The sequence below is a fragment of the Notamacropus eugenii genome, chromosome 2 (genome assembly GCF_028372415.1).
Source record: "Notamacropus eugenii isolate mMacEug1 chromosome 2, mMacEug1.pri_v2, whole genome shotgun sequence".
NCBI classification, from domain to species: Eukaryota; Metazoa; Chordata; class Mammalia; order Diprotodontia; family Macropodidae; genus Notamacropus; species Notamacropus eugenii.
Window position 1 is genome coordinate 458,565,105 of NC_092873.1, and position 10,367 is coordinate 458,575,471.

The following is a 10,367-nucleotide window of genomic DNA, read 5'->3' on the forward strand; positions in this document are numbered from 1 at the left end:
TCTATCAGTATTTATATATATATATATATATATATATATATATATATATATATATATATATATATATATCAGTTGTGGTATATTTAAAAATGAAGGAGAAAAAATATTTTCAATGGAGGTGAAATAAAGGAAGACTTCATGGAATAAGTGGCATTTGAACTGAATCTTAAAGGAGAGTCAAACATTTCAACATGTGAGACCCTGAGCTAGTCATTTAACCTCTTTGGGCCTCAGTTTACTTCTTTTTAAACTGAAGAGATTGAACTTAATGATTTATTCCAGCTCTAAATCTGTGATTCTATGATCCTATCCATTTCCTGAATCTGCAGTTGTAATCCTTTAAATAGGCTGAGATAGAGCAAGGTCCTTTCTCTTCAATGAAGCATATAGTAGGAAACCTATGATAAATTCCTGTTGAACTAAATTGGATGAAATTCTGGTGACTGAGTATACAGTGGGGCGGGTTGGAAAAGTTAGGTCACTTTCTGACTCTTCCAAAGGGAGATCACTGTGTTGGCCAGGTAAGTGATTAGAACATGGGGCTTGGACTCAGGAGGACTTGCATTTGAATCTTGCCTAAGACACAGAGTAGCTGTGTGACCATGGGCAATTAATTTCACCTCAATCTCAGTTTCCTGATCTGTAAAATGAGGATAAAAATAGCACCTATCTTATAGGTGGAGAAGATCAAATGAGTTAACACATAAAGCACTTTGCAAACCTAAAAGTGCCACATAAATGCTAGCTATTTAAAGTTTTCTAATTCTCGGAATACCAGACATGAATATATTAAAATGGAAATAAAAAACTAATTCTTAAAACAAGCATAAGAGATTTGGAGATTGTCTGCCATTTGGGCTCATTATATTATTTTCCATCACATAGTAATATATCAATATTTCAATAGTTCGGTGGATCAGTGATCTCACAGAAAAGGGAATTCATTTCAACAATGAAGATCACCACTCATCCACACTTATTTGTCCTAAGCACTGCTTGTCCATATCCTCCCTAAGGGATCTGTCCAGCAAGCTAGAGGTCTTCTTATGGGTCTTTAACATTCGATGACACTATGCATCTGTTAATGTTATAATCCATCTGAATAGCAATAACAATGATTTATGGATTAGAATACATTATGTAAATGAGCACTAGCCCACAGACCTAGGTTTTAAAAGAAACTAGGTTAAACCAAAAAAAAAGAAAACAAATCAAGCTATGGGTCTAAATGAATTTTAATTAAAATATAAAATATTACCAGCAATCAAAGTTCTGTATTAGGCTACAGGCAGGCAGCATAGTATAGTGGGTATAGCATAGGAAGGAAGACCTAGGTTCATATCCTTTCTCTTGACATTTATGAGCTATGAGATCATGGACAAGTTCTGTAACTCCTCTGAGTCTCAAGCAACTCTCAAAGAGTTCATTTGGTGTTTAGACATTTTAGTCAACTCCAACTCTGCCTGAACTCATTTGGAATTTTCTTCACAAAGACACTGGAGTGGGTTGCCATGTTCTTCTCCAACTCATTTTACAGATGACGAAACAGGGTTAAGCGACTTGCCCAGAGTTACATCGCTAGTAAGTGTCTGAGGCCAGATTTGAACTCAGGTTTTCCTGATTTCAGGTCCAGTGCTTTATCCCCTGTGCCATCTAGCTGCCCTAAAGGGTTCATAAGGTCATACATTTATAGTTAGAATTTTTTACTTTTGTCTTGCTTGGATCCAAGCCTCTATCACAATTCTGGGCCATTTCCTTGTGGTGCTCCCATGATATCCACCTGTTTCCCATTAGAACCTTGGTCTCTTACCTTTGAACTACCTTGGGCTCTGATAAGCCACCTTTGGTCTTTTATTGCCTTTATCCAGTCCTCCACGTCCAAGCTCTTACTGTACCATACACTCACACACCCCCCACCAATTTCTAAATTGCTTTTATGTATTGTCTTCTTCATTAGAATACAAGTTCAAATTGGTCCAACTTTTCTGGAAAACAATTTGGAATTATGCCCCCAAAGTTACTAAACTGTATATACCATTTGACTCACCGCTAGCACTACTGTACCTCAAAGAGATCCACAGAGAAGGAAAAGAAACCACATGTAAAAAAATATTTATAGTAACTCTTTTTATATTGGGAAAAAACTGGAAAGTAAGGAGGTGCTAATCAGTGGGGGAATGACTAAACAAATTATGGTGTATAAATACAATAGACTATTATTGTGCCATAAGAAATTACAAAGGAAAGGTTTCAGAGAAATCTGTGCTCTTACTTACCCATCCGCCTGTCTCAAAGGAGGGAATTCCTACACTTATATAAAAAAAGACTAGGGAAAATTTTACTGGTTAATAAACATATGAATGTATGCATACATACATATATGTATTATTGGTATACATATATAACATATGCATGTTGTATCAGATATATATCTGTGTGTATGTGGTTCCTGCTTTAGTAAAGGGTATATTGATCATAGTTGATCTTTTTTTATTGACTCAGGAATGAGAAGTCCCTATGGTATGGTGAATTCATAGAACCATATGTAGTCATGAAGTAAAAAAGAGCCTTAGCAATCATCCATTCTAATTCTAATTCTTATTTTATAGATGAAGAAATTAGGCCCAGAGAAGACAAGTGATTTGTTTAACGTCATGTAACGGGTGAATGAATGTATGAATGAGTTAATGAATGAATGAAGCCTTTATTAATAATTAACACTAGATTCCAGGTCTTGTGACTCCCTGTGCCCTATATTTTGAGGGCTCAGGCTGCCAGTAGACAGTGGTGGAAAATAGTTAAGCTCCAATAGTTAGAGCTTTCAAAGGCTAGGCAACCAAAGGCAACCAAAGGCAACCAAAAAAACCTAACCAAAGGCTAGGCAAGTGTAAATCAATGACAAACCTTTACCAAGCACCTACTAAGTACCAAGTACTGTGCTACATAATGGAACAGACACAATGTTTAGATAAAGCAAAGTGCCTGCCCTCAGGCACCTAACAAGGGAATAAGATACCAAGACAGAAAGCTTTGGTATATGACATTCCATGATAAATGCAACAAAACAATGCAAAGTCCTAGAAGGTAGTGCTCTATCAACTGGAAGGCTCAAGTAAAACTTCCTAAGAAAGTTGAAGGAGATGGCACTTAAGTTGGGCTTTTAAAGGTGGGTAGGAATTTGACAGGCAGCCAAGAGAGAAGGAAGGAGCAAAGGTGTGGTGGTGTAAGAGGACATTTTCTATTCAGGGAACAGATAGTTTTTTAGTTTGACTAGAACACAGAGCACATTTAAAAAAAAAGGAAGGAAACAAGCATTTATAAAGTGCCTACTATGTGCTGGGCACTATGCTAAGAACTTTACAAATATGATCTCATTTGATCCTTAAAACTACCCTGAAAGGTAGGTGCTTTATCATTATTCCCATTTTACAGATGAGGAAACAGGCTGATAGAGGGTTGCCCAGGGTCATGAAACTAGAAAGTTTCTGAAGCTGCATCTGAGCTTAGGTCTTCCTGACTCCAGAAACAGTACTTTATCCACTGTGCCACCTGGCTGTCTTCCCATGAAAGGGAGTAAAATGAGATAAGCCTAAAAGGATTGGGTGATACTAGACCATAGAAGGCATTGAATGCCAGGAAGAGGAGTTTGAACTTTTCCTGAAGGCAATAGTGAACCACAGATTTCTGAAGAGAATAGTGTCATGATTGGAGCTATATATAAGAAAATATATTCTGAAAATGTTAGGAAAGAGATTTTAGGACAAAAGAATGGAAAAGGAAAGGTTTATTGTAATAGTCCAATTGGTCATATTCTTTGTAGCACATAGTAGGTACTTAAAGAATTTTATTTACCACGGGAGCTGATATTAGGGCAGTGACTGTAGGATTAGAGAGGAGGAGAGTGAATATGAGAGATAATAAGGAGGCAGAATGGACAGCATCTGCTAACTAGGTATGAGAGATGAGGAAAAGGGAAGAGTCAGAGATAACCCCAAGATCATGAGCTTAGGTGACCAGTTGAATGACAGTACACAAACCAAAATAGTAAAAGGAGAAGGAGAAGAAATAGGGAGAAAGTAATGAGCTCTAGTTGAGACCTGTTTAATTGTAGGTTCCAGCAGGACATCTAAGTAGAAATATCCAGTAGGTAGCTAGAAATGAAGGTGTGGGGCTTAGAAAGTAGGTCAAGGCAGGAGGTTCAAATTTGGGAGTCATTTACAAAGAGGTTGTATTTGACACCTTGAAAGTAAACAAAACTGGTAGTAACAATGAAGAGAAGAAGGGATCAAGGACAAACCCTTGGAGAATACTTATGAAGAGGTCAGAAAAATGAGGAAACTATGAAGCAAATAAAGAAGAATCTGCCAAAGAGTTAGGGGACTCATGAGAATATGATGTCTCTGAAACTGAGAGTACTCATGTAGAGGAGTGGTTAACAGTGTTAAAAACTACAGAGAAGCCAAGCAGGATGAGGATCTGGCATTTCAAAGTTCATTGGTATTCTTTCTGGTCACTATAATGTTGGGGTTGGAAACTTAGTAGCATGGGATTAAGAGAATGAATTTCAAGGAAATGGAGATATCACATTGAAAACTCTAGAATCATGGATTCAATCATGGTTCTCATACTGGTATTTCTGTTTCCCTTATGGAATCTTCTCTCATTCACTAAATGTTGGTGTCCCCCTACCATTTATTTCTTGGCCCACTTCTTGGTCTGTACTCTGTCTCTTGGAGACTCTTTCCCCTCCTGTGACCTCAGTAATCACTTCTATGCTATGATTCTCAAATTTATGTCTTCCACAGAAACCTCTCTCCAAAGCTTTAGCCTTTTATCTTCCACTTAGACATACTACCACGATCCCATCTTTGTGAAAAATTACCCCACTTTTTTTGTTTTTTTTTCCACAAAAATCCCCTATTTATCCTTCTAGCCTTCCCATTTCTGGTCCCTCTTCCTCTCTCCTCCCTATAAGTCTATTCACCTACTAAAATTCAAAACAGGAGTCCTCCTTGACTTCTTCTCTCTTTTTCTCCCCCCCTCAAGTCCTCATAATTCATCCTTTATGAAGATAAAATTCTTCCTTCATGGGACACTAATTTCACCTCAATTGTTTTATTATAGCTTTAAGATAATTCTATCACTTAAATTGTATGACATTTATTAGCTTCACTTGCCAGAGGAAGAAATAAAATGATCAGCAAAGCTGATTGACTTGCCTAATGTCACAGGTTAATGATACAATCCAAATTAGAATCAAAGTCTTCTAATTTGTGTTCCTTTCTACTAAACTATATTTACAATTCCTGGACAGTTTACCAGTGCCATGCCAGGAAACTGAATTGCTTCCATGTGAATTGAGAAGACTCTTCAGATCACCTGGTAAGATAAGGTACCAGACACTGAGGTCCTTTCTCTTAGCTAAACTGTCAAGCATTCAAATTCTACTATAGAGGGCACAACTCTGATAGGCTGGCCACGTTGTTCAAATGCCAAAAGTATGCTTACCTAAAAAAGCATTTTACAGGGAACTCATGCAACGAAGGCACTCATATGGTGGTCAGAAGAAGTGATACAAGAACCCTCTCAAGGTCACTCTGAGAACTTTGGAATTCATTATGAAACATGGGAGACACTGGCAAAGGACATGGCAAAGGGCATGGTGTGCCCACATCAAAGAAGGCGCTGTGTTCTCTGAGTGAAGCAGAATTGCAGTAGCTCAAAATAAATGTGAGATTCACAAATTTAGAGACATCACCACTCCAAATGTTAATATGGACTATTTGTGCCTGACCTGTGGTAGAGTTCCAAACTCATATTGGTCTAATCAGCCACAGTAGGACACACTATGTCTTGACTCCAACACAGTGATGTCATTTTGGTCCTCTTTGAGAAAAAAGGACAACAACCAACCTTAATTAAAACAAATCTTAAATTTATTTGCCCTGTTCCAAGATATAAGTAGGAAATCATTTGAATCTCAAATCAATGAATCATAATATCCTTAGTTTTATTTTATCTATACAATTATGAATGGGATGGATAAAGTGACCATAGACTTTCTCTAGATCTTAAAATTCTATCATGTAGCACCACTCTGAAATACAAGTCAGGTAAATTTAGGATAGAGGTTGGCAAACAGAGCTACCTGAAGTGTTTTAGCTGAAGCTAACAAATGAACCTATAGCTGTATATTGATTAGTCTCATTAAGATACAAACTCATGCAAACTTCCTATAAACCAGTCTGTGGGGCTCCTACTTTCCATTCTAATACTTCTCCCACTGAGTGACCAACACATGGAGCTTTCCCAGCATTAACTTAAATCACTCATTTTCCCTCACCTCGCATATCTAGCCAGTTACCAAATCTTACTGTTTCTCCTTCCCCAACATCTTTCAAATCTAACCCCTTCTTTCCATTCACATGACTATCTCCTATCTTAGTTCAGATCCTTATCACCTTTCACCTAGATTACTATAACAGACTTCTAATTGGTCTCCCTGACACAAGTTTTTTTGTTTGTTTGATTGATTTTTGTGTTTTAACCACTCTAATTCATCCTACACATTAATGCCAAAGTAATTTTCCTTAAAAACAGATTTGCCCACGTGACTCCAATGCTTAATGAACTTCAGTGGCTTCCTGTTGCTTCTGGGATAAAATATGAACTGCTCTATTTAGTTTTTGAGCCCTTCCCAACCTTAATCCAACCTGTCCAACTTCATTGGACATGGTTCCATCTCCCAAAATCTTTGATCCAGCCAAATTAGTCTTCTCTCTATTTCCTACACATCCCTGGCTTCTTTGCCTTTATTTTAGTTGTTTCGCATGCCTGGAATGGGAGTCTCTTGGTGGAGCTGAGATAGTTTGCTCCCAGTGGGACAGCACATCCACCGTGGGCATGGTCTCACCAGTATAATTTCTCTGATTTCTGTTTGTTCTCAATTTGGATAAATGGGCTTATTTGCTATTCACTATGTCTGGTCTTAATGTAAAAGATTTGGCAGGAAGAATGAAGCTTGGATATATAACTTAGGGCATTCTTCCATTAAGGAGTATCAACTTAAAGTTAAATATCATTTCCCCTACACCAGTAATATTTAGTGAGTGGATATATGTAATTCTAGCCTAGTGCCCTCTCTCCTAGGAAGACTTTGCTTGAGTACTACGTCCAATCTGAATTCCTGTCTTGGCATTTGATTTCATGTCACCTGAATTCCGTGGATTTCAACAAGCCAGACGCTCAAGTTAACACAGCCCAGCTTTTGTTGATGCTCTCCTAGATCCCAGTTCCTGTCATTTATCTCTTTCCGCAACAGAAGATCGCCGCCTCCCATTGCCTTGGTTTCTGACAGAATGATTCCATTATTCACTAGAACAAATATGGTCAATGATGAGCCACGTTGATTTAGGATGTTTCAGCACTGTTTTACATCACCAAACTACCAAAATACCAATTTCTTTCCAAACCAGGTGCAGGTAGAGCTGTGGAAGTTCATGCCTAGTTCACAGTCCAGTCATGTTCCTTTGTCCCCATAATCATGGCTAACAAGATTTCAGGGAAGCACAAAAAGATGACAGCACAAAGAAAAACATTACAATTCAGTTTTTCAAGTCGCCAGTTTGATGAATAATTACCACGTTTGTATGTTTTAAGTGAATGACAGTGAAGTGATGCCATGATAACCTTTCAGAAGTACTTGAGGACAAGGAAAGTCAGAATGGGTCGGAAACCTTTGGAAGTAGTTCAAAAATAACATAGCTAAGATTTACAGGAAATAAAGTCTCTGGGAAATGTTGTGAAGGACGCATCCTATTGATTGAGTCATTATAAAATACACATGGCCACGCCCTTGAAAAAATGTTGAAATAAAAGGTGGGCTCTGATAAATGCCTTTTCAAGTACTTATTTCAATGATGATAACTTAAAGAGTAAAGTATTAAGAAAAAGGAACTTAAAAAAAGTTTGCAATGAATTCCCCCTCACCTCCCTCCTAATACCACAATAATCACTGGCATATATAATGATGGAATCCAAAATCTTGGTTACATGAGATCCAGGTGCTAAGTGATTAAGTAAATGGCTTGATTTCTTTCGGCGATAGTTGCGCCTTAATAGTATATCTTTAGCGATCTTTCAGAATAGAAAAGTCATTTATGTGAGATAACGCAGGGGAGTTCTCATTAGAAGTAAGCAGTAGACTAAATAACTTCTGAAGGACCCTTCCAGCTTTCCTCTACTGGGATTCTCATACTACTTAGTCAACTCTTTATAGAATTGGAAACAAGGCTTTTGATTCTTCTGGCTTTTAATATTTTTTCCCTTAACTTAGTGTGATCTACTACAAACATGAAAGTGAGTAGGTATACAGAACAGTCCAAAGAGGGAGGACGTAGGCAGATAGTTCCTTTCATACCAGCCTTTATCTATTTCATTCTTCTGTGAACTTAAAAAGGCATTTCAGATACCAAAGAAATGTGAGAGTTAGGAGAAGGAAGAAAATAAGATCCAAGAAAAATAAATTCTTGTTCAAATAGATGGCAGAGCCTTGCACAAAATCACTTGAATGATCTTACATTGGTGAAGACAGGGTGAAGTAGCAGTAAAACTACCTGTATGTGAGGCACGAAAACTATCTATCACCTACTATGTAACCTTGAGAAAATCTCTTGTGACATTTTTAGAAATGTGAAATTAACAGAAACACAGCTTTTTTATTTTTAAATAGACTGACCTATTTTTAAGTAGGTGACTCTGGGCCCTCTCCTACCCAATCTAGTGGTTCATCACACACACACACACACACACACACACGTATCAAATATATATACCAAAATCTTCATCAGAGCTACAAACAAATATTACAGAATTGGGTTCAGAAGATGATGTAATTTGTTAACTACCAAGTAGCGAATGGCAGGATGAAAATAGAAATGGTTTGAAGATGATTTAGACAAATTCCAATCTAATCTAAAAAACATTTATGAAGCATTTAGCATATGCAGGGCATTTTACTAAATAATAGTGATACAAAGACAAAACGAACAATGTTCCCTAACCTTAAGGGCCTGACATGGGCAGACCTGACAAGGACCTACAGGGGAGGAGGGTTTGATATATAAATAGATACATATCTAACAGCTCACTCACTCCTATTAAGGCACCCTAGTTCAGGGTCCAGTCCTGGATTCGCCTCTCCTCTAAAGAAATGGATCACATTCTTCTCTTGTTATTGCTGGTTCTTTATACATTCAGCCTGGAGCCCCAGGAAAAATCACTTAAAGCTTAGGACGACTCATATTGAAGGTCTTCCCTAAAGGAAATAGAAAGTTACTCAATGTACAATGGTTTACAGGTATAGGACAGTGATTTATTTCCCTTATACAAAATAGAGGCTTAAGATACAAAGACTTAAAACATGAGTAGTAACTACAATTCATATTACACTCTCCTAGGAGAATGATACTCAAAACATTAAAACATGGGACATTGTGAGGCTATTGAATAGACATTTCATCTTTACCTTATGCACAGTTATATCAAAGTTTATATCAGGGCTTGGGTTCATCTCCTCCAAGAAGCATTGTAGTAGCTGTGGGGAGCATCTACTGAAATTCTGCTTGTACCAACTGAGGAACCTAGAAGCTCTCAGACTCTTGATCTCACAAGCCTGAAAATGTCCATCTCAGGATCAGTATTCAGTCGCCTGTGTTCAGCTAAAGAAATACAAAGTAGAAGAGATAACTGGGGGCCCGATGGCCCATGTTCTAACTCGCCTAGGCAGAATATATGTGTGCTACCATTTACAGATAGCTGCTAGAGCTGTGAGGGGAGAGAGATTCCTATCGCTCCCACTACAGGAAGTCATAAGGAATTCTAAACCACATGTTATAGACAGAGGAGGGGAAGAGATAGAGAAAGCATAAATTGCCTCTCCTTTTTACATCTCCTTAGTGGGAAGCTCCTTCTGGCTCATTGGCCAAAAGGAGATTATTTCAAGATCCCAAAGTGATGATTCCTTCAACTCTGAACCAGAACTCCAGTGGCCCACTAAAATAATCAGAGGAGGTCAGCTTAATTTCACATATGCTCCATGGGGCTTGTACACATGGGGATGGTAGAGGTTTCATGATTATTTTCCAGTACATGTAGATATATAATAATTTGAGGAGGGAAAGTTCATGCAACAACTGGGAAAACTTAAGGAAGGCTTCCAATTGTAAGTAGCCTATGAACTGAACCTTGAAGGAAGTTAAGGAGTTTAGGAGATAGAGGTGATCAAGCTTATCAGTGATAAATCCATAATGGTTTATCAAAGGAAATAAGGACGTAGGAATGCAATGTTTAACCCATGAAACTAATGT